This window comes from Hylobates moloch, unplaced genomic scaffold (assembly GCF_009828535.3).
Source record: "Hylobates moloch isolate HMO894 unplaced genomic scaffold, HMol_V3 SCAFFOLD_13, whole genome shotgun sequence".
Lineage (NCBI taxonomy): Eukaryota > Metazoa > Chordata > Mammalia > Primates > Hylobatidae > Hylobates > Hylobates moloch.
Window position 1 is genome coordinate 27,843,295 of NW_026652288.1, and position 25,908 is coordinate 27,869,202.

The window sequence follows — 25,908 nt, forward strand, 5'->3', positions numbered from 1 at the left end:
AGTTCTGTTAATTAAAAAAAAAAAAAAAAAAAAAAGTCAGTGGTGAGTTATGCAAAAAAAAAAAAAAAGCTAGTAGTCAGTGATGCAAATTAGATTTTGGTTGAATATTAGAAAAGGGGAAAAAATAGTTTCTAAACCAGTTGCTTTTTTTCCCCCTGGCAGAAAAGCTGTGATTAAGGTTACATCATCAGAGCTGGCGCGAAACATGCTCTACCTTTCCCTCTTCCCCAGACTGTTGGCAGTTGTAGTAGTGAAACCAAAGGTTAAATGGGCGTGAGAGTCTGCATAGCACTCTTCCCCGAAAGGTGTGGGCCCTTTTCTTGGCTTGAGCCACTTTGTGGGAGTGGTTTAAAAACAACCAGCTTCCTCATTCCCTGTGCTGTTCCCACTCTGTGCATAAAAAGAGGACTTCAGCCCTGAGGCAGACCAGGTGGCATCTTTCACAAGTACAGAATTTGTTTTTAGAACTTTTTGTTAAGTTACATCTGCCTTGGAAATGAGTACTCAAAACTTCCCAGCCCACAAACGCTCACTATTATTGAGGCCTGTGTACCTGCAATATGCATGTTTGTTCTTTCAGGCAACAGAACGACCACATGTGAGGGAGGCCCTTTGCTAGGTGCTTCAGAGGCTGTCAGCATAAATGAAATGTGGCTCACCCCCTTAATTTCCTTAAAGTAAGAGAGATCAGAACAAATATGGCAAGTTGTGACTTGTGGATTAATAGAAAAGGCATATTAATACATGGCATCAGAAGCCCCCTGTTCCTTCACTTATTGGCTGGCAATCTTGGCTTAAGTTAACGTTTTTGAGCTTCATTTCATCTTCTGTGAAGAGGAATAAATCTAAGTTTCAGTTTCATCTACTCCAAGTGGGGAGGTAAATGAGAAAGGCCCTACTGTAGTGCTTGGCCCATGGTTGATGCTTAGTTAGTGCTCCTTGAGAAAATACTTATTAAGTGCTATAAGAGTTCAAGAGAGTGGGAGATCACATTTCCATTTGACTTGGTGGAGAAGGAGCTTTGGAAGATTATGGAAAGCCTGGCATTTCTAGAGATTAAATATGCGATACTGTAGCGATAACAGATATGTATTTGTTTAGTACTTTAAAATATTCAAACTGCTTTTCACTTTACCATCCCATCTGATCCTCATGATAGTATGCCTATCATGTGTTTTATAATATAGCTTTTTTCTTCTATAACTTGGAGTTTTTAGATCCCTCCTTGTCTCCTTCATGCTACTCCTTCCTTTTTTCAACCCATTAAATTATGCTAAATTGTGCTTCCTGTGATAACATCTCTAGACACTTTTGTGGCATTGCCTGTTTGTGGATGACACCCAGATCCCCATTTCTAATCTCAGCATTTCTCCCTGCTTACAGATCTGCTTCTCTAACCACTAGATAGACATATCTGTGTGTTCAGTTGACACCTCAAATTCAAAGGGCCTGAAACTAAACTCATCATTCCCCCAATAAGCTAATGTTTCTTCTTTACAGCCTGTTTTTATTCATGACACTCTTGTCTTCTTGGTGCCCAGGTGGTACATCTTAAAGGCATTGACCATACCTCACGCCTCTATTAGCCAGCCAGTTGTTTTGGACCAAAAACCCACTCTCCACAACGTCTCTGAGTCTTGTCATTACTACTGTCATTACCTAGTTCAGTCTTTCAGTTGCCATGGGTCCTGAGGGGCTCTTAACTTCTAGTTTCTTCCTATTTCAGTTTATCCATGTGCAACTGTCACTGTCCTTCTGAAGTAAATTCCAGTCCTGTAATGTCCTTCCTGAGAAGCTTCAATGCCTCTCCGTTGCCAAGCAAAGTAAATTCACAGCTCTCTATCTGGCATTCAGAGTCTGTGTTACAGTCCTGTTCGCTTTTCCACCCTAGGCTGGACTCTACGTGTATCCTGTTGTCCAGTCAAACTGAGAATTTTGTGATTTCCTGAACACACCTTGTGTTTTTTTCATTTCTATACCTTGCTCAGGCTACTCCTTAGATCAGAACATTGAATTTATTTACCTCCCCCACAGGGTCTGTTAAAGTCCTGCCCATGTTCTTAGATCTTCTCAATCATTACCTCCTCCATGGAACTTTTCCTGACCACCGCTGCCTGCCTCACCAATGGCACCACACTTTTTCCCTCTGTGTTTGTGCCTCCTTTGTCATATTGCCTCCCTGGACTCTAAACTCTTTAAGGCCTGGGCCTGTTTTCCATCAGTTGAGGGCTGGTGAGCCACAGCCCATCTCTGGCCAAGCTGGCCCTAGCCAGGCCCCTGCCCAAGCTCAGCCACAGTCTCCATTGACAGGTCTGGCTGGAGAGGCAGAAAGCTGTGACACTATGTGCATGTTAAGGCGGTGGGTTTTCACAGTCATTTCTTGTGGCTGTGCCTTGTGGCTAGCCAGGAGGATACTTTCCTTTATGGTCGCCTGTTCATGTTTCTGAGAGGTGGAGCCCTATTTCGTAAGAGCGGTTTATCAGCTGAATCCTGGAGGTGGAATATGACTTTGATCTTCTGTGACCTATGTGACCTAGTATAGTCCTGTTGGCGTCTCCAGCCTCCCCTCCCCTGCCTTTACCCCACAGCGTGCCTGGCAGCAAACATGGTCTCTTGGAATATTTGGATAGCCTGGGATCTACAACGGCTGGGATAAAGTGAAACTTGGCTAAAGGACCTAGGGAAAGGGTGAGGGGAACTGAAAATTAAAATAATACTACTTAAAATTATGGATGAGTAAGGATATTAAATTCAGATAAATGGGATCAAATACATTTTTTAAAAGCAATAAGCAAGTTCAATATATCGGTATATGTGATTTTATTTACCACCAAATTTGATATCTTAACAGAATGGAAAATTTTCATTTTAGATGCTTAAAATATTTTTAGAACAATGAGAAAAATTGTATAACTAACAGATATAGATTTTAAAGAAAAAAATTCTTGCCTTGAAAAAAAATCCATATCAGTCATCTCAAAAAAGAGACCTTCCAGATCTCTTAGGTTGATTTTGTGTCAGGATTTAAGTAATAGAACGTAATAGTAAACATGGTTTAATTTAGCCTTACTCATGTTTTCTTGAGTCACTGAGATAATCCTATAATAAATATTGTGCTCCTGGAAAGTTTTTTTCTTTACTCCTTTGATAAATAGACAGTCCTGAGCATGCTAAGACAGCCAGCTCTCAGGAGAAGATATGTATTTGATTTTGGTAGAGAGAGCTGTCTTATCCTCTAGGGACTTGAGATGTTCGTTTTACTAGTCTGGGAGCAGGGCCAAAAGGGTTCTTCGTGACTTAGAATGGAATTCTGAAAAGTAAGTTCAGCAAGTTTTCATTAGTGAGTTTGGCCTTTTGTCTTGCCTGTGCCTCCCAAAAGATCAAGAGCTCAGCCTTTGCTTTGAAATATTACAAAAAAGAACCAGAACAGAATTTAGTTGGGGGAGAAAATCAATCAGCCCCAAAATGTCATATTTTTGGAAACATTCTGGTGTAGAACTCCCACCTCCCTAGCCACTTAAGTTAGTGATATCTCAGTGTTTTTATCTAGCTTCCTTTTTAGGCAGAAAATACACATTTAGAAAGAAGATGTATATAAATCTGTGATAACTCAAATCTCACTGGTATATGTTTCTTAAACTTGTTTGACCCTTAAGTTCTGTCTTAAATTTATTTTGAGTCTTGGGGAAGTTCTGTGCCTTGTTTCTCTTAAATGCTATACTCCTCTCTACAGCATAATAATTAGTCTAAAGCTATATGATATACTATATCTTCATTTAAAAAATCAGGCCTAGCACCTTTCTGCAAAACATCTCAAGGGTTTTGTGCAGATTTTTTTTCTGCCGTGAAGATGAGAAATTCATGATTTCCAGTTTAACACTATTTCTTAACAGCAAAGCTTTTCACACCGATCATTACTGTTTTACGCAGTTGCTGTTCATTTATATTTATTCACAAGTAGGAAAACATTCCTCAGTGGAAAGTGTGAGATGCAAAGTGCTAGTTAACAAAAACATTGAGCAAAGAAATCAGAAAGTAGACAGAAAAATGCCCCCAGGATGTCCCAGAACTGATGGAAGATATCAACCCTCAGATTGAGGAAGTCCAGTGAATCTCAAACAGGCCAAATAAAAAGAAATTGACACCTAGACATATCATAAGGAAACTGTACAACACCAGAGATTAACAGTAACCAAAGTTGACACAGTATGCTTAAAGGAACAGCAGATTGACACCGACCTCTTTGAAAATCTAATGAGAGCCATAGACTTCACCCCAGAAAAATATATTTGCATAAAAAGTTTAAATATAGTTTAGAGAGGAACGCACCTTCCCCTAAAGCCAATTCCTAAACCTCATTTAAGCATCTATATTCTATAGTTCAGTTCTGCATTTTTAATGTCTTCTATATTGTCTCATGCTAGAATAGTCACTATATCTTCATATCTAATATTTAAAGTGTGAATTATCATCTAACACTTCCTGTCTTCCTGTCCCCCAAATCAACACTTCTCCCATGTTCTTTATTTTCATTAATGGCTTTACCCTCCTTCTAATGACCCTAGCCGTGAAACCCAGACATCCTATTTTTGACCTCTTGCTATTGCTTCCCATATCTAATCAATTGCCAGTTCATTTTGCTTGCATGTCGTCTCTCATGTTCATCTCCTCACCGTTGCCCCAGCCTGTTTCAAGCCTCTAGGTATCTTATTCTTTGCTAGATTAGTCGTAATAAAACAGAGCTTGATCCCTGTCACTTCCTTGGTACAACAGCCTTTATGCCTCTTTATAGGACAGACCATGCAGGAAAACTGCATACGACATTGTTCTCTCTGAGAAGCCTCAGTGCCCACCACACTCACAGCCTTCTGTGGACCATGTGCCCCAGATACCTGAGCCATAGGTAGTAGGACCAGGGATAGGTACTCCCGGGAATTATTCTTAATTTGGAGGAAGCGTAACTATGTTTAAAAATTTTTATTCAGCTGGGTACAATGGCTCACGTCTGTAATCCCAGCACTCTGGGAGGCCGAGGCGGAGGGATCACTAGCTGGGAGGCTGAGGCAGGAGAATTGCTTGAACCAAGAGGTGGAGGTTGCAGTGAGCCAAGAACCCACCATTGCACTCCAGCCTGGGCGACAAGAGTGAAACTCCATCTCAAAAAAAAAAAAAAAAGAAAAGAAAAAGAAAAATAGAGATGGAGACCATGCTGGCCAACATGGAGAAACCCTGCCTCTACTAAAAATGCAAAGATTAGCTGGGTGTGGTGGCATGCGCCTCTAGTCCCAGCTACTTGGGAGGCTGAGACAGGAGAATCGCTTGAACCTGGGAGACAGAGGATGCAGTGAGCTTAGATTGCACCACTGCACTCCAGCCTGGTGACAGAGCGAGACTCCGTCTCAAAATAAATAAATAAATAAAAAATAAAAAAAATTTATTCAACACCTCTTAGTGTTTTGTTGCAGGAGGACTCTAGATTGTGCAGTTAGCCATATTGCTAGATGTCTTTCTGTGTTGTCTTGATGAGTCTGGTTTTCTACAAGGATTGACTGGGATTGCAGATGTGCTCTGAATGACATACTAGAGATATTCTAGCTGTGTAGCTGTTGAAATACTTTCCTGTTTTTCTTTACTTCTTATGGTTTTATATTAAACTTCTACCCTTTATGATGACTTATCTGAGCTACTAGCATCTCTAAACAGGACTAGTAACTGGTCTCCCTGCATCTCCTTTTTCCCCACTTCAGTCTAGTTGCCACATTACAGACAGAGTAGTCTTCTGAAAACACAAATCTGATCTATCATTCTCTTGCTTAAAAACAGAGTTTATTACTTTTCTTCGTAAATGATCACTCATCAGCTTTATCCAACTCAATACTTTTCCTGCATCTCTCAGGCATATTTCTTTTTTTTCTACCTGTATCTCTTCCATCATCAGGTTCTAGCATTTATTTCTTCGTACTGTCTTGAAGTCTGAACTCTAAGTCTCTAATTCCTCCTATCCTGTTGTTTCAGTGACTTTCCCCTTCAATCCTTTATGTCAGACACTTGATGGAAGTAGAAACCAATGTATAAAAAAGGTAGCTTCAGGTTATAAAACAGATGGTCATCAACACTGTGAGACCATTATTCCAATATCTTCCAAGTGTGAGGACCTTTTATTAATGTCAAAACATTTTATATGGGCATAGGAGAAGGGCTTGACTACAAAGAGGCAGGACAAGGCAATTTTTTTAGAATGATAGAATTATTCTCTGTTGTCATGGTGAATATACAACTCTACACATTTGTCAAAACCCATAGAACTGTATATCACAAAGAGTAAATTTTACTATGAGTAAAAAATAAATTTCAAAAAAATTCATTGATCCCTAGAGATAGAAGTAATACTTTTAGCATTTCATATTAATAAATGAATTCAAAATGCCTTTTAAATGTACTTGTATTTTTTAATCACAACAGTATGATTATATACTTGAAAGATGAATACATATATACATGTATATATGCACATATTGTATATGTGCTGTATGTATATGTGCATACATACACATGTAACACGTATGTATAAAAGATATATGTAGCTATGTGTGTGTATATATACATATGTATACATATGCATTGTCTTAGCTTGTCCTGCCATAGCAAAATACCATAGACTGGATGGCTTAAATGGTAGAAGTTTATTTCTCACAATGTGGTTGCTAAAACGTTCCAGATCAAGGTGCTAATATATTTGGTGTCTGGTGATGACCCTCTTCCTAGCTTGCAAATGGCTACCTTCTTGCTGTATCCTCACACAGTAGAGTGGAAGCCCTCATATCTCTTCCTTCTCTTGTAAAAGTGCTAATCCCATCATGGGGACTCTACCTTCATGACCTTGTCTAAACCAAATTACCTTCCAAAGGCCCCACCTCCTAATACTATCACATTGGGGATTAGGGCTTCAACATGTGGATTTTGGGGGCATAACTATTCAGTTCATAACATACACATATATACACATACACACACACAGAGCATTTATTCAGTCTTCAAATAATGCTTGGTGTGTGATCATTTAGTAAACTTGTTCTAGCAACCCTAAACCCCCATGATGCCATGAGGCCAACAGATTGGGAACATTTGTTATAAAGGATATATAATAGATGATCATTTTTCCAAGAATTCTGTTGTTCATATTTATTGATATTTGCTTAAATAAGAACACACTTTAACTTTTTTCTTGCTCTCAATAGCTAACATAATTATGATGTTAGGAAGCAGTTTTTATCCCTATTATTGCAGAATGAGAGATTCACGAAGACCTCTCCTACTCTGATGCCTCCCCACCCAACATAAACACCTAGGTTTCCTAATTTAGTTCGTGATGGGGACAGAAGAACTCCAGAAGGAGCAAGGCTCTAGGGTATTGAAACCAGCACTTCAGAGCTTTCCTCTTGTGTTAGGACCATGACCTCATTTAGCTCATGTTGTTCACAGCACTGGTTCTTCCAGGGCCCCTGGCTCTCAGATTTTCCACAATTTTCTCACATCAGTATGTTTCCATCTAGACAATGATCAATGATTGGTCTGTTATATTAATAAAGCATCATTTACTTAGTTTTCAGGGCAGAATATCAATGTGGATAGGGGAGTATGTCAGGTGGATTTTAAAAATAAAGTTGTTCTACTTCATCTTTGCTGTAGAATGTATGTTATATTATGTCCACAGCATGGTTTTAAAGGGTAATTATTTAGTATCTAAAGTAATGGTATGATTCTTGATTACAAGTTTGGTGTAAGTAGGCAGTCACTAAGGCTCTTAAATGTGTAAAATTCATATATAAAGTGGAGCTCTGTACACTATTGTTGTTGGAGGAACAGTCTAACATCAATGTTTTCAGATTTTACTGTGTGAAGTTTTATTAAAGAGCATATAATTTGATCCTGGTATGTCTGATTTTGAGTCCCATAATAGAGGGACTAATGATCATATTGGAGTTTTTCTAGACTTGTTAAAATTCAGACACGCTGTCTTTCATTAGCAACACTAATGACTTAATGAATGGGGAGCCTTTAGTTTAAAACAAAACAAATGATGGGTTAACATAATATTGTAAATAGGACCATAACAGGGAATGAACCTCCTGTCTGTGAACATTCTCTTTTATAGACAGCTTCAACAAAATAGAGGTCATTTTTGAAAAAGCCTGAAATCTACCTTGGCAAATTTCAGCTGAACCAAACCATTAATTTGAAGAAGTTATATGTATCAGTGGAAAATGTACTTTACGGACAACCTTTTTTTCCCTACATGCAAAGAATTTTCCCTCCCACTTTTTAATCCCTCCTCTCCCTACTCCACCCCAATCTTTAAAAAGTATGATGTCAGATTGGGTTTCTTTGTGCCAAGTTTTTATCCTGGAACAGATTTTTATAGCCATGTTTCTCTGAGAAACGGAGTTTATGACCAAATGGTGATAACACTTCCATGTTTTCATTTCCTCCTCTGACCTAGTACTTTTTTCCTAACTTTAACTTTGTCAGAGTTTAGCACAACCAATTTAATGTGTTTTAAAGCTAAAGGAAATTATTTTGAGAGCTTTTAAGGATTCATTAACTGTAATATCATCATATATTATTCCTTGAAAAAAAACAGATTATGGAGCATGATATTTTAAAATTTTAGATTTTTGTGTTCATTCAATATGAAAACCCTTCAGAATATTTGTGTGTAGATAGACATTTTTGTGATTGGTCTTTATTATTTCCACCCTGGTAGAGTTGTTCACCAGAGATTGTTCATTTACTTTTTTCAAACTCTTACTTAAAAGTATAGATTAACTTGGCCCTGTAATTTAACGTTAAGGGTGAAAATGGTAGAAACAACTGAAATGGTCATCAGTAGGGAAACAACCTAATTGTCCATTGACAAAGGAATTTATATATATATAATATATATAATTTATATATGTAATATATTATATAATTTATATATGATATATATATTTATATATAACATATATTATATAATTTATATATATTATATATATATAAAACAATGGACTAGTATTCAGCCTTAATAAAGGCAATGTGTATGAACCTGGAAGACATTATGCTAAGTGAAATAAGCCAAGCATAGAAAGAAAAATACTGCCTGATCTCACTTATATGTGGAATCTAAACAAAATGTCAAATACATAGAAACAGAGAGTACAACAGTGATTACCAGGGGTGGGGAAGAGGTAGAAAAATAGAGAGAAGTAGGCCAAAGAATACCAACTTGCAGTTATATAGGATGAATAAATCTAGAGATCAGATATACAGCATGAGGACTATAATTAGTAATGTTATATTGTATACTGAAAATTTCTTAAGAGAGTAGATTTTAGGTGCTTTTAACACACACACAAGTAACTATGGAAAGTGAAGAATATATTATTTGTTTTACTATAGTAATCATTTTACTATGTGTTATGTGTATCAAAAACATCATGTTGTATACCTTAAATATATACAATGCAAAGATGAAAAAACCTAAACATCAAAACCATATTAACTATTTCTACAGGAAAATATATGTATGTGGATATGGATGCTGTATACTACTAATGGCTAATACCAATGAACACTCATGCCACGTGTGTTAAGCGCTCTATACCTGTTAGCTCATTCGCTTCTCTCAATAACCCTATGAGGTTGGTTGCCACTGTTGCCCCCATTTTATGGTGACAAAACAGAGAAAGGATTAGAAACTTACCTGAGTTCTGAAGTTCATTCAGAAATAGAACTTCATCTCTACCCTCAACAGTCTCTTTGTCTTCTATCCTGACCCACCTGCCCCTCCCATCATGATAAAGTCTTTAGTGAAATGCAGAGGCACACACTGGTTAAGACCACTGCTTTGGGGTAACATTTGGGTTTGGGCCCTGGTTGCCACTTTGTAGTCGTGTGAACTACTGTATGTTACATAATTTCTGTATAACTCAGTTTCTTTGTCTAGAACCCTCAAAGAATCTTTGCCAGGATTAGATGAGAGAATGTGTTTAAGTGTTTAGCATAGTGCCAGGCACATTGTAAATACCTGATGCATTATAAGTTGCTGTTCTTACTATTACTGTCATCATCATCAACATCAACATCTTCTTCTGAATCCTTCTTTCAAAATGTTCAAGGACCCCAATTTTTGAAATTCCCTCTAGATACTGTGCACAAGGACCTTAGGTAATACCAGTCACCTGAATTCATTTAGGATAAGCTAGTGAGGAAAATGTAAAAACAGACATCTGAAGTGAGGGGCTAAATATTTCTCTCAGGGATCAGCTCTAGACTTTGCTTGAGTCACAACCCCACTTCAAACCTGAGAATGTCATGATAGCTGTAACCATCCACAACTCCCTCTACCCCCAGATAATCTTGCATATTCTTCAGAACATTCATGGACTTCCTTGTATATAAGCGCAAATGCTTTAGGGATCCACTGACTCTGAATTAAGTCTCCTTCTCTAAAGTTTTTATTGAGATAGCAGTGAGATGTCCACTGGCCATGGCAGTGATATGCTGGCCGGGGACAAGAATCACAGACAAGAGCGATCCAGAAGCCACAACCCTGATGACACTGTGCTGAACCTCTTACAAATATTATTTTATTCAGTCTGCACAACAGACCTTGTGCAGACCATGTGTCTGAAGACACATGGAGATATTAAGGCACACAGATGTTAAGTAACTGTCAGAGGTCAACAATGAGTATGTGGCAACAACAGGATTCAAACCCAGATCTGTTAGCTTCCAAAGTCCTTGGTCTTACATGCTACCCACTACTTCCCTGGAGGGGGCTCCGGACCATGGAGGTCACACACTAGTGCTCCGAGTGTGGTCCTCAGAGCACCTGCATCAACATGAGGTTGGGATTTGGTTAAAATTGGATTTCTGGGGCCACCCACATTCTGAATCTAAAGTTCTGGGTGTGGGTTTAGGAACCTGTGCTTTTAACAAGTACCCTTAGTGATTTATATACTTACTAAACACTTGAGAATCACTGATCTTTCCAGTGTGGTGTGGCTTATAGAGAGTGTTGGACAGGACTGAAACAGAGGAGAAAGATGAAGCACAGACAGAAAGCTGGGAGGAAGCCCTGCATGTGCTCATATCTGTAAATATGCATCTCTTCTCCTTTGTCTCAGCCCTTGCTGTTTAAATCTAGACCCTTATATTTTTCAGCTATTTGGCTGAAATAGCTGAAATAGCAAGCATCCCCTTGCCTGACTCCTGGCTTTGTATATTACCTCTCTTTCCTGACTTTCACTGCCTTTTACAAGTTGCATTTTCTGCTCATTTTTAGTGATACCTACTAAGGGCCAAAGGAAAATACACTGTAGCAGAAACCTAAAATTAATTGTCACCCTGGGTTTAAGGCATTCTGTCATTCTTTCCCTTTCCTTCACTACTTTTTGCCTCAGCCTCCTCTTTTATTTATTTGTTAGCAGCAGTTTTATTGAGCTGTAATTCATGTACAGCTCACCCATTTAAAGTGTACAGTTCAGTGGTTTTCAGTATATTCACAGAGTTGTGCAGCCGTCACCACAATCAATTTTAGAACATTTTCCTCATCCCGGAAAAGATATCCCACACCCTTTGCAGTTACTCCCAGTTTTCCCCAACCCTCCAGCCCTCGACAATTACTAATTTACTTTCTGTCTCTATGGATTTGTCTGTTCTGGACATTTTATGTAAGTGGAATCATACAATATGTGGTCTTTTGTGACTGACTTCTTTTTTTTAGCATAATGTTTTCAAGGTTCATCCATGTTTTAGCATGTATCAATACTTCATTCCTTTTCGTTGTGGAATAATACTCCAGTATGTCAATATACCACATTTGATTTATCCATTCATTGGGTAGTAGACATTTGGATTGTTACCACTTTTTACCTATTATGAATAATGTTGCTGTGAATATTCATGTTATAAGTTTTTGTGTAAACACATATTTTCAAATCCCTTAGGAGAAATGCTGATTCAGACCTTTTGCCTGTTTTTAAGTTGCTTTATTTTTCTTCTTATTGAGTTGTAAGAGTTCTTTATATATTCTGGATACTAGACCTTTATTAGATAAATAATTTGCAGATATTTGCTCCCATTCTGTGTGTTGTCTTTTCATTTTCTTGATGATATCCTTTGAAGTCAGCAGACTATTCTTAAGCTCACTTGTTGAAGTTCCTCTTGGCTAGAATTCTTGTCTGCTTCCCACCCTCATCATATTTTAAAGTTTTTCCATGTGCATATTAGCATTTCCTACATTAGATCATTTATGTCCCCAATAGAAGATCCAAATTGCCATTTCTTAGTCTCATTGCATTTAAAAATACAAATTATAAGCCTAAAATAATTGGCATAGGATTCATATCCAAAATAAAGAACTCTTTAAAATTAAGAAAATGGCAAAAAAATCTGATAGACAGCAAAAAACCATGAACATGATTCACAGACAAGGAAACATGAGTGGCGAATAAAATATGAAAGGATGTACCATCAGTGGGGCCACTGTAGAATGTTGAGTGGCTACAACTATTGAGTGACTCTGGATGTTGCCCAGTCTCTTGGATCTTAAGGCCGAACTGGGCTTTTGGTCAGAACTGGAGGCCTAGGGGGTCTTCAGCCCCCTAGCAAATCCATTCTGATGCTGACTTGGATCTTAATCTCTAGAACTCTCATGTATAAATTTTTCAGCCATTTCTAGGAATTTTAAGAAACATGGGACTTTTCAGTTCAGTTCAGATTTAAAGGTGTTAAGGACTCCTGAAGGGAGTACTGAAACTAAGGAAGTTTTCTGAATAACCTAAACCTGGAATTGGACTAGGAGCAGAACAGAGTAGGGTCTGGAGGATCTGCCCATCCCAGACCTAAAATTCTGTAGCCTTTCCGGAGATCTGAAATGAGGGATTTTTGCACTTAATGACTTCCCTCTACATAATCACTAACTACTGGCATGTAAGACAGAAAATCTAAGTTAGTTGCAGAGTGAAAAGCAGGCCTACGTAGTCTCTGACTTTGGGCCACAGGGTTCTGAACTCGAAGGTTACAGTAGGTGCCATGACAGGTTTACTCTCCCAAGCCCAAGAATGGAGCCTCTGTTCACACTGTGCTGTCCTGTCTTAGAAAGTCAAGTTGCTTCCTTCTTCATTTTGACAGATCATTTTTAATGTTCTTTTACATCATTTGCTTAAGTTCACATCTTTGTGATAGAACTCTCATTAAACAGATTAAGAACTTTTAAAAACATTATTTAGATTTTTTTCCCCCCCTCCTCTTAATTTTTTGTTTTAAAGAAGAAAGGACAAGTAGCAAGAAATACATTAAAAATTTATAATTTTTCCCTTTAGGAAATTTTTTTTTTTTTTTTGAGACGGTGTCTCACTCTGTCCCCCAGGCTGGAGTGGAGTCTCGCTCTGTCGTCCAGGCTGGAGTGCAGTGGCGTGATCTTGGCTCACTGCAAGCTCCGCCTCCTGGGTTCACACCATTCTCCTGCCTCAGCCTCCCTAGTAGCTGGGACTACAGGTGCCTGCCACCACGCCCGGCTAATTTTTTGTATTTTTAGTAGAGACGGGGTTTCACCATGTTAGCCAGGATGGTCTCGATCTCCTGATCTCGTGATCCGCCCACCTCAGCATCCCAAAGTGCTGGGATTACAGGCGTGAGCCACCGCGCCCAGCCTCCCTTTAGGAAATTCTTTTAGTAATAGGACACATGTCTCAACGTGGATGTTGTACTCATTTTGTTTTGTGGTATGGTCCAGTGCAGTCTAGGACATCTGGCATCCATGGTCCTTGCCTGCTGGATGAATGACCCCTTAGTGATTGAGACCACTTAATATACACCTCCCTACATTTCATATACCCCCCTAATGGGATATTATCACTCCAACTGAAAAGGAAGGTAATACCTTCTTTTCCTTTGAGTTTCAAATTGTAGACTGAACACCTTGTTCAAGGTTGAGAATCTTATTTCAGTTCCTAGAAGAGATTTCTAGGAATACCAGAAATACTTTACTCTTATTCTGTGGTTGTCTGGCCCATTAAGATCTCACCTCTTGGAATACTGTGTACTGCAGAAACAGTATCGCATTGCTCAGTCTGGCACACTTTAGGTTTGGCTCTCCTACTCCCTGCCCCTTCCCTGATATGATGCCCTTTAAATGGGCTCCACAGAGGTGTATGCTTTGGTGCTGCAATAAGGTTACCAGGACTGTTTATTAAGCCTACGCATTTTTTCAAGTGCAGGCAGCCCCCCACTAATAAGTTGCATTCCAAATTGTATGTGTAGGTTGGTTATTTGGACTCTGGAACGTGTTTTGCCATGGAAACCATTTAGTACATAGTTGGGTTACCAAGGAAACTGAATATACTGAAGGAGTCCATCAACCCATAGTGCCTGCCACATGCATAACCACATTTTGGGGGACAGAACCCAACCCTTTTTCCTTCTTTTTTTGTAGCTGTCAGTTGGGCAGCTCGCTTGCTGGAGGTTGGGCCAGGAGCTAGCAGTGATCCAGCCGCAGCAGATTGGACCTGCTCAGTTCACCCAATATAAGTCCATATACCAGGAGGGCCCAAAAGTCAAGTCAGATCTCTCTGTAACAGACATGCAGGGCAAACAAGAGCTGTACTGTCACTCACTTCTGGATCGTTACCTGGAACAGTGCTAAGCAACTTTCCTCCTTGCTTATGAAACCCAGCCCACATCCCAGAGTCAGGAGAGCTGGAGCCAGAGTGAGCACAGTGCACACAAAGTGCTTGCCTTTGTTCCTCGTGTTTTCAAATGTCCTTGCAATAAATGATCATCTCTCCAAGTAGTCTGTGTGGACCCAGTATCATGCAGGAAAAGCCGACCAGCTCAAACTGGGTGAGGGGCCTGTCCACAAAAGCTTATGGCCCCATGATCTAGGTTCCTTATTAATAGCAAGGCATTTTCCTGTTATATAATATGTCACTCATCACAGTAAAGAGAGAATGCTAAGTCCATTGTACTATTCCAAAGATAAGGAATGGAAATGGTAACAGCATTATCATTGTAGTGTTTTGATTGTATTTTTTAAAAATTAAGCTGAGTATAACTTAAATGTTTCTTGTGCCTGTTTATAACCAGTGCTGCCCCATTCCCTTGGTATAATGAATGGTAGTCTACACGCTGAGTACTGGGTACAAAGACTCAGCTCCTCGGTGTTACTTCCTTGGAACCTTAACCTGGTGTCCTAATCAGAGTGATGGACTTCATTCCCCCATCTTGTCATCACCCTTTGGGGCTTCCTTAGTTTAGTCTTTTATTTCCTATCTTTGTATGTTTGCACAATCACAGTAGTTTAACTTTACATTTATATTGTGATTTCTACTTTAAAAGGCACATTCTCTTTGCAAGCTAGATAGGGCCGGCATTGTCATCTCTGTTTTCCAGAGTTAAAATGAATACTCAGGTGTTTTAAAGGACTTGCCAAACTCTCACATCCACTGGCAGCAGATCTGGAGGTAGAACACAGGGTTTCCAGGGCCCAGTTTTCCTGTGCTCTTTCCACCATATCACTCCATATGCCTGTATGGTTGCCACTTCCTTTAGCTCTGCTTATTCCTTGATGGGTGGTTGTTAGCTGTCTTGGGATTTTTACTCAGTGCTGAACATCTCTAGTAGGGTAGTAGCCTTTCCTCTCTGGCTGCTTTAGTCAGTGTCCCTGGCACTTTGGCCCTAGCATGTACCTCTCCCTTCAGCAAATTGGCATCTTGGGACAAGCTCCTGCCATAGTGTATTTATTAGTGAATTGGTACCTTTGCATATTTTATACATTGAATTAATGCCTCCAGGTATTCATCTTGATGGTTAATAATCATATTTTGTTTTATATAGTGTCTTTTCATCAGAAGTGTATATTATCTTCCATTATATAGGGGAGGCTAACTGGTTAAATTACTTGTCTCAAATCTTAACCATAACAGCAGAAGAGAGAAGGAAACTAATTTCTTTGAGGAGCTCATGCAAACCAGACACTGTACTAGGTGCTTTACATATAGAATCTCATTTCATCCTTGCAAAAACCTTGTGGAGTAGGCAATGTTTTACATTTTACAAGTGAAGAAACTCTAGTTCAGACAAGCTAAGTCTGTCTATAGTTCGGACAAGCTACCCTGCAAGTGAAAAGTAGAGGGAATATTACAATCTAGCCTTCTCTGATTCCAAGTCTCATGTTCTATCTGCTGTCCCACATGGCTTCCTCTTGCCCTTTGCGGGGTATCTTACAGTAATAAATAAAAGAATGACTTGGATACATGGTGATACAGTGGGGAGGGGGAAAAAGTTGGAGTACTGCCATTTCCTTTTCCTGACAACAGCCAGAAAGGAGAGAACTCACTCCCTTGTCTTTCCTCTAAAGATCATGGAACTGTTGACACATGTTCTGATAGAAGTTTGAACTTGTAACTAAGTGGAACTAAGGTAAACTAAATGGGGCAATCTGTAAGTATTTTAGTGGCTCTTGAAGGAGGACCAGTTCATAGACATCACCCTCTCCTGAGCAGTTAGAAAGTTGCTTGGAAAGAGCTGTGCTTCTCTCTTGGAAAGACCGTGAGACCGAGGAAGAGCACCAGCCGGTGAAGTCAGGAGTTCTATGTTCTGGCGCTGGTTTCTACCTCTCACTCTAGCCAGGTGACCCAAGGCTGGTAAGTCACCTCACTTCTCTGGATTCTTCCACTTGTAAAACATGAGAAGTGAACTGGATGGTCCTCCCAGCAACTGCAGTTTCGTTCTTTATCTTTAAAGAAATGTATTTATTTTTTAAAAAAACAATGTGAGAATGATGAAAAGCTTCTCGCTACTCAATGTCCTTGCCAATGATAGTTTGATAGGGAACCTAGAGTTAATAGCTCCCACAGCTCTGACTCTTTAAGGAAATTAAGAGGCCAGAAGGCAGCATTCTAATCATATTTGTGGGTAAGATGGTTATCGATAGTAGTCAATGATGGGTGAAGTGCACTGAGGCTCTTAAAAGATACTTATGATTTTTGACTTTACTCTGTAGGTTCTAAAGTAAACATATATGAGGTTTTTGATTTCTCAGATACTATACCTGCAGCTCTTTTTGCTGACTCAAGATGATTTTTGGTACCTGTTTTATGCCTACATGCTCCAGCTAGACCAGCTCCTCTTGAGGCATTGAATACCTAGGAAAAAAGAACAAAGGAGGCTGGATGTGGTGGCTTATGCCTGTAATCCCAGCACTTTGGGAGGCCAAGGCAGGTGGATCACTTGAGGTCAGGAATTCGAGAGCAGCCTGACCAACATGGTGCAACCCCATCTTTACTAAAAATACAAAAAATTAGCCAGGTGTGGTGGCAGGCACCTGTAATCCCAGCTGCCCAGAACGCTGAGGCAGAAGAATTGCTTGAAACCAACCAGGAGGCAGAAGTTGCAGTGAGCTGAAATTGCGCCATTGCACTCCAGCCTTGACAACAAGAGCAAAACTCCAACTCAAAAAAAAAAAAAATGAAAAGAAAAAAGCATCCCTTCCCTCTCTACAGTGAAGTTTTTCTACAATAATTCTTCGATAGTGAGTTAAAACTAATTACTAATACTTATAAGCATGAGAATAACAATAAATTAGAGCAAGATAGTTAGAAATGCTTTGATAACATTCGGTCCCTTTCTTAAAATTAAAATTTTTAGCATTTGCTACCTATCTACCTCTGGATTTCCCTAAATAGAAAATTCAATTCAAATCTTTCTTGGAGAGAAGAGTTTCCAGGTCTTTCTTGAGATATCCAACCCCTTTTGGTAGTCTTCACACACAGATTTTCCCCCACTGTTTGTAGGCACTGACACCTCACCAAAGAGTGGGCAGGTTTGCATGGAGTGATGACTGGATTATTTACATGGCACTGTGAATAAGTGATAAGCCTAGTCCTGCAGGGGGCTGTTTTTATTTCAAAGAATGATTTAAATCTACCATGTTAGAATATGTAAGAATAAATTCAGGTGGAGATGCTTTCCTGAGGCCTTTAAGCTATAACATTCTGTCTATAGCACCCCTTTTCTATCCCCCAAAGAGCCACATCTGAAATTTAGCAATCCATTTCTTCAAGATTTCAAACTTGCCTTAAACAATTGAGAATGAAGAGCCATGTGCCTCTAAGAGCTTTGACCACATCCCCTCTGCCCTGGGCCTGGCAGAATTTCCACACCAGATCAACAGGGCTGTGTAGTTTTCAGGGCCACTGCTATCCTCTGGCAGCTTCTCAGCTCTTGCTGGTGGCCTCAATACCAGCTTTGATTTCTCTGTAGGCCAACCCTTTCCCAGGGAAGAGTTCCCTCAACTTCAAGGGATCTTTCTCCTCCTCCAAGTCTAACCTCAGCCTTTTTGGGGTTTGGCGCAGGGAGGAGAAATTGCAGGAGCTGATAATGGGAAGGAGGAGCTGGGAGTCTTCCTCGGTTTTACTCTGAAGGTGTCTGGGGTAAGTGGCTGGGGAGACAGGAATGGGCACAGGGAATGAACTGGAGAGATCTCAGGATGAATGACGCTGCTCACCCACTCTGAAATCATGCTACCACACCAACAGAAATACTGGTATTTTGGTTGTAAAAATAGTACAATACCTGAATACCAAAGCCAATGTTGTAGTCACTAGCAAATTTCTCCTGCTGAGTTAAGAAAGGGAAGGCTTCACAGAAGAGGTGTGATTTGAGCTGAGTCTTAAAGGATGGTCATCCGCTACTAGGCACTGAGCCCTAAGTACAGATCCAGTTCATTTGGCTGGTGATTCTACCAGGAGTTTTATAGGAAGTTTATATGCTATTTCTTGCCAATGGTTCAGTCTTTAATTTAGTTGGGGGCTAGGGGGTGGGTAGATAGTTCTTCTGTTGTTCTGCAAAGCCATCCTCTTCGTTTAGCTATATCTCTTGTATCCCTATTTGTCTTTGTAATAAAACCCTGTGGTAATCACTTGAGCAGTTTTGTGTGTTATTCTTAGTGAGTAACACTTTGATACATTAACACCTCATAGCATTTCACTTAGAGTTGTTTCTTTTCTCCCCCATGACTTTAGCATTTAAGAATGCAAAGACGTATTAGGATTTTGGATCCTGTTCCTTGGATGTTCCTCCTTAGAGAGGCTTATTCATAAATGGCATATTTTTGCTTATGTATTTTACTTAATAGGCCTTAAATTGGTCCATTGTTTGCCACATCTGTTCTCTAAGCTGCTAGTTGGTGTATTTGAAAATACAAAATGTATAACAACCACTTTTGCTATCTAAAGTCTTTTCTTCTGCCTTATTTTCTTCATATACATGTAGATTTCTTGACATTGCATTTTTGAAACATTTTCTCAATTCAACTTGTCTTTGGTCAAAACTTTGGAACTAGTAGTCCAATCTTAGCCTCTTAAGTTGCTGCTTAATAGAAACTGTGGTAAAAATTAATACATTATATCTGGTATTGCTGTCTTTGAGACCTCTAAATTTTTATTGAATGTGTTGAATCAGAATTTTGCTATTTTATTAGCAGGCTTCCTGGAACCCCAAAGCAGTGCTTCTCAAGAATGTTGTCAGTGGACCACCTGCATTGGCCTTAGGAACTTGTTAACAGTATAGACTCCTTGAACCCATGCCAGACCTACCAAATCAGAATTTTAGGGGCTCAGAAATCTGCATTTTCACCAGCTTCATAGGTAGTTGAAAACACATTAAACTTTAAGACTATCTGTCTTGAAGTTGGCTAAGTACTGATTTGTTTAGGAGTTACTACCTAATTTTCTCCAGGACATGCATGACTGAGTTTTTGGTTTTTCTGTGGTCTATCTTGATTTGAATTCTGTGAAGAATACCCTTAGGGGAAAGAGTAGGGTCATATTTTTCTTAGTATTCAGCAGAGTTGCACAGAAAGTTAGACTCCAGCAATATTATCAAAGCCCAAGTCACTGTGCCTGCTTCTGCCTATTGTGTGTGGCTCTTTGGAGTTACACAAGGACAGCAGACTGACATGTGATGCTTGGAAATCACCTTCCTGGGTCGTAGATCACTACTGAGTACATTAGACATTAGCATATAGCTCACCTAAGCTCTGGAGCCTTATAATAATAGTAATTAACATAATGATACTTTGTACTTCTCAAGTGTCTTAAAACTGAAGGCCTTAAAGTGCCATATTAAACAAAGTATGCAACACCTTGGCAAGAGAGGTTAGTGTTAAGTTCCTCATTTTATGAATTCAAAACCTGAAGCTGAATATGGAAGTTTAGCTTAGAGACTTCTTTTGGATAATGATACATTCAACTTGGAGAAACAGGAATATTTCAAAGGAAACATTTCTGATTTTAGGGGAACAGGGAAGTGGTGGTGGTAAGGTGGTTGCTATTTTGGCATTGCAGGGTATATCCTGAGTGAAAACAGCCATATTTGGTTACTTTAATTAATGCCTTTAATAAGTAGAGGTGTTAGGCTGGAAAACATTATTTTTCTTACATTTCTGTGTATGATATCTTATATTCCTTCTGGTGCCTTCATTTGCCTTTCCTTTCTTTGCCCTTCTTTATGTATTTTTTTGAATCATTCATAGACTCAGAGAATGTTCAAAACAGCAGCAACAACAGCAAACTTCTAGCTAGAAGAGGCCTTAAAAATCATATAGTCAGGCCCTTTTGTTTCACAGGACAAGATACTTGAGAATAGAAAAGGTTAAATAAAAGATTTCTTCAAAATGGCTCAGAAAATGTGGGTATGGGAGATATGTCAACAGTGTAACTATTAACAGAGTTTGTATATTTGTGTTCTTTTTGTCTTTTCTTAAGTAAACAAGTTATTATATGAATACACGTTATAGTTGAGAATCAATCAAAGTCTTTCACAGACCCTGTTTTGTATCACCATTTTTCCCCACTTTTCTTTCTTGTATATTATTTTTTCAAATTAAACTTTGGGCCCAACAGTATTTCCGTGCTATTCCTACCTTTTAAATTTTATTCCATTTGCTTTATCTGTATTCTTCCTGTATCTCTCTTCTCTCTCTTTTGCTTCTGTAAACTAATACCTTTGCAACCTAAGTAACTTAACATTACAGAAAAATAAAATTGAAGTTTTTAAAAATCTTGAAGGTCAACACCTTAGAAAAGGCAGGCTAAATTAAAAGATAAAGAAAAAAGTACTTGGAGACTTCTGGAATATTTGAGTTCTTTTTAAAAACTACTTCAACAGCTGTAGTAGATAGTTCTTTATTATCACAATCTTTACTCTCCATTTGCTCAGCTGCAAGTATATGTTTAACTAGCACAACTCAAATGGATGATTTATGGTGGCTTTTGCCTTACAAATAAAATGAAGAACAGTTCTTAAGGTACCAGATTAAGAATTTGAAGAGAAAAGGATAGGAAATTTATTCATTTATTCATAAATAATTAATCGATAGAGAAGGGGTCGTCTCCTTAAGGAGTACACCATATTTTAATGCAAGAAGATGAGAATCCTGATGATTTATGCAATACTTTTCTTCATCTTCATATTAAGGTGACTGAGCTAAAAGTGCTGAGGTAATAAATGTAAAAGTGCTTAGGTAAAATGGGAAAGCCTATACAAAGCCTTGTGTTAATGGTTTCTTATTCAAAACAGCTCAGTTCTATAAATATTTATTGGGAGTCTAAAAACAAGTATTTGTGTGCTGAGGGCCAGATGCTGGAGATAACGAGCTATAAGGAGAAAAGGAGAGACAGTGAGAAAAAAACAGCATTTTCTTTCCTTCTGGGAAGAAAAGTAGAAGGATGGAAACCCTATACCACACAGTTCCCCATACCAACCACCAGATGGGGCTATCAGCCACAGGCAGCTCAGTTGCTGTTCCAGAGGGCTTCCTTTTGGATTCTGGGAGGTGGAAATCAGTAGGAAGTGTGAAATTAGTTGTTGCATACACAGATAATTCATAACATGAGGTACCTACATTTTAGGAAAAATATTTACCTCTATTCACTAGATCCCCTCCTCTGAGAAGAAAAGTAGAGTAATTTGATTAGATTTGTTAATAAAATTATGCTGGTTATTAGTAATGCTTCTTTTTCCAATGCTTGCAAATTTATTTTTGGGGTGAGAACAGATCTGATTTTGTGTGCCTAGAGTTAAGAGAGTTAGTGTGGGAAGGTTATTTTGTTTTTCTCTGCTTGTAATCTTATCTTCATAGTTAATTTCTACTCCTCCCACAAGATTCATTGCAAATGTCACCTCCTCTCTGAAGCATTTCTTAGCACCCTTCTACCACACAGTTAAGAATGCCCCTTTTTGTATTTCTACATGGCTGTCTGTGCTCAATAATAATTGTTATGATATGAATTTAAATTAATTTTCTGCCTTTCTCTGCTACTAATTGGGAGATTCTTGAGACCATGTATTATTTATATATTATTTATATTTCTATACCCACTGCTGACTACAAAGCCTGGCAGGTATTAGTCAAAGAATAAACAAGTTATAAATATTTGTAAATTATAGTTTTTCATACTCTATTTAAAGAATACTAAGTTATTAAAAGTTCCTGAGCAGTTGTGCCCAGCATTATAAATAAGCTATCAGGAGTTATCCTACAAAATAATTAATTTTAGAAGACTTTTAGAAAGGACTATTTACCTTAAGAAAGAAGGGATTATAGAATTAATTGCAAAGAGCATGAAAGGCTTATCTTATTTTACAGTAGGGTCTACTCTCAATGAAGCAGACATTTGGAATTTTAAGGCTTATTTGGAATTTTAATTTCATGACTTATTTACATTTTTAATTGGTTGAATTGAAAAAAAATTGCCTTTTTCCTTAAATGAATATATGTAGTCTAGGGACATCTTTGAGGAGAAGGCCAAGTTGGATTCTGTATTACAAATTTTTAAATGGAACTTAATGGGAAAATATGATTCACCGTTCAGTTTAATTGATAGAAATAACTTTAATAGCCAACTTTTCTTTAAAGTGAATTACATATTTCTCTTTAGAAAACAAATGTATTGGTCTATAGTTTTTAGACTTCTGTGAGAATGAAAATAGGATGCTCTTTTATTTACAGAAAACTGTAAGACTTTTTTCCCCAGTTATTTCTCTGTGTGTGGAAAATTTCTGTGTCTCTAATCTTGACTGGGAAAGCTTTTCCTGGGCAATTTAGAAAACTAAAGAAAAGTATCATTATCTTCAACAAACATTTATCAAGTGCCTACTATAGGAAGGTCAGATTACCAGCCCTGGAAAAACCTCAGTTATCCAAAGGTGAGACTCCTAGCAACACCCTGGAAAAGGGCCTTGATCCCTGAACTTAAAGAAAGGAAGTCTGAAGAGCCAAACACCCCATTTTTAAAGTGCAGTCAGCTATTTTGTTTTATACTGCCCTGGCAAACTTAGTTAGCTTATTTTTACACTCCTAGCATATATGAAACAACAGATTCGAGGCAGACAGTCTGCTATGGATAAACAAGCTTTGATAGCAGCAAAAATAGCTACAACAAAGTCAAATACAAAATATATTAATTGATAATCCTCAGTGATGGCCGCATATCATCAATCAAGTTTGGACCTAAATGTATTGATCCTGTTCAGCAAATTATTATTACTTTTTTGAGATGGAGTCTCTCTCTGTCGCCAGGCTGGAGTGGAGTGCAGTGGTGCGATCTCAGCTCACTGCAACCTCTGACTCCTTGGTTCAAGCAATTCTTTTGCCTCAGCCTCCCGAGTAGCTGGGATTACAGGCATGCGCCACCATGCCCAGCTAATTTTTATATTTTTAGTAGAGGTGGGGTTTCACCATGTTGGCCAGGATGGTCTCAACCTCCTGACCTCGTGATCTGCCAGCCTCGGCCTCCCAAAGTGCTGGGATTACAGGCATGAGCCACCGTGCCCAGCCAACAAATTATTTAAGGACCTGATCTGTGGGGTCAGGCAGGCCTGGGTTCTAATCTCTGATATCCCACCTACTAATGATATAATCATGAGTAGTTATCCAAGCATACAAGCTGAGCTTTTCTTCTGTGTCAGAAATAACATGAAAATTATTTAAAAAACTGGAATGATATTGATCACAAATATAATAAAAAGTTAACAGCATTTCTATTTAAATTGATCAGAACACTTAAAATCTCAATAGGTAACAGAGCAGTGTTCAGTTTACAGAGGAAGAAATAAAACAACTAATGAACATAGAACAATGTTCACCCTCACCTAATAATAAAAAAATTCAAAAATAAAAACAACAAAATATTTACATCAGGTTTAAATCAGCAAGATAGTAAAACTATACCAATAAACTCTAAATGAAGAGGCCCACATAGGGAGAAAAGACAGATCCAAAGGAAAAACAAAAATGACCACTTGAATAACTTCATCAACACAAGAAAGTTAAAAAGTACTGAAATACACACTGTTGTAGTAATAAGGTAGCTCCTCAGTTTACGCCTCACAGCGGCCCTAAAACTACCAGCAGCAAAAGTGGTTTCAGAGTGGGACTATCTGCCACCATTCTAAATCTTGGTGCCAGTATGAGCTCCTTGGAATGTTCATCTGTTAGGATTGGCAATATCCATGGTTGAATTTGTATTCTCCATTTCTTGGACCATTCTGCTGTTTGTGTCTTTCATTGTTTGGAAGTCAAATTCCTTCTTTCAGCGTTATAATAAGGCTATGTAATATAGCTTGAGACTTCTACTACATTTATTAATCTTACTTGCCTAATGCAGCTTTTGCCTGCATTATTGTTAATTATTGCATGATTTACACTTTGAATTTTTACATAGGAATTGTGGGAGGTTTTCTAAATTGAAAAGAGATTTTAAGTTGGCAGAGTAGGAAATTTTTGTTCATTCTCGTTAATGCCTTTGCCCTTTCTTTCTCTGTCTGAAGTTATCGCCAGTGGTTTAAGCTGTCTGGCGGCCTTGATTCTGCTTTAGTGCATGTCTGGAAATTTTACTGGTATGAAAAGCATTTTTTGGAACTTTAACATCATCAACAACTTCTCTTTTCACTTAAATGGCTAAAGGATAGAACATTTTATCTCAAATTCCTGCATTCTGAGGGAATTCACTTATTTCAATTTCAGGAGTTTCTGTTTGTTTCTAAAGAACTAGTGTAATATGTCATTATTCATTCATTCAACCAACATTTATTTGAGTGCCTATCACATGTCAGACAGTCTGCTGATACTTTTTAAGTCAGGGTGGGAGGTTATGGAATAAGATTGAAGATGTCCGACACTCAAGAAGAGTAGAGTCTACTGGCAGAGTCAGGCACAGAAGTAACTAACTTGGACAGCATGATGAATTCTGTAATAGAGGTGTGCGTGTAGAACCATAGCAGCCCAGTGGAAAGAGCTGTGAACTCTGTCTGCTATGGAGTCCAAGAAGGACTTGAAGAAAGGGTGACATCTGAATAAGACACTGAAGGAAGAATAAAAGTTTTCCAGGAGGTAAAGGAGAGAATGGGCATTCCAGACAGAAGGGACATGTGAACTAGGCATGAATGCAAGAGTGTGCCTGGCATTTTTAGGGCACTGTGAGTAGACCAATATGGATGTTTTAAAAATTGCCAGAATTGGCCGGATGCAGTGGCACACACCTGCAATGCCAGCACTTTGGGAGGCCAAGGTGGGTGGATCAACTGAGGTCAGGAGTTCGATACCAGCCTGGCCAACATGGCAAAACGCTGTCTACTAAAAATACAAAAATTAGCTGGGCGTGGGGGCAAGCACCTGTAATCCCAGCGACTCAGGAGGCTAAGGCAGGAGAATTGCTTGAATCAGGAGGAGGAGGTTGCAATGAGTCGAGATTGCACCACTATACTCCAGCCTGGGCGACAGAGCAAAACTCCATCCCCGCCAAAAAAAAAAAATGCCAGAATTTAGTTAGGTAAAACATAATAATCTGGAAGGATTTTAAA

General features: G+C 38.7%; 1 protein-coding gene and 1 long non-coding RNA gene across 11 annotated transcripts in view; one reads left to right on the forward strand and one right to left on the reverse strand.

The window, feature by feature from the left end:
- Positions 1–25,908, forward strand: part of BABAM2 (BRISC and BRCA1 A complex member 2) — a 576,872-nt gene that overhangs the window by 367,851 nt on the left and 183,113 nt on the right. The gene's annotated exons all lie outside the window — the stretch shown is intronic.
- The window catches only part of LOC116480506 (uncharacterized), a 58,022-nt gene continuing 46,494 nt past the window's right edge, over positions 14,381–25,908 (reverse strand). Inside the window, exons 2-3 of the long non-coding RNA XR_004251317.2 lie at positions 17,096–17,189; positions 14,381–16,157 (exon numbers count right to left, since the gene is read on the reverse strand). This is a non-coding gene — a long non-coding RNA (uncharacterized LOC116480506). The remainder of the gene's footprint in view (positions 16,158–17,095; positions 17,190–25,908) is intronic.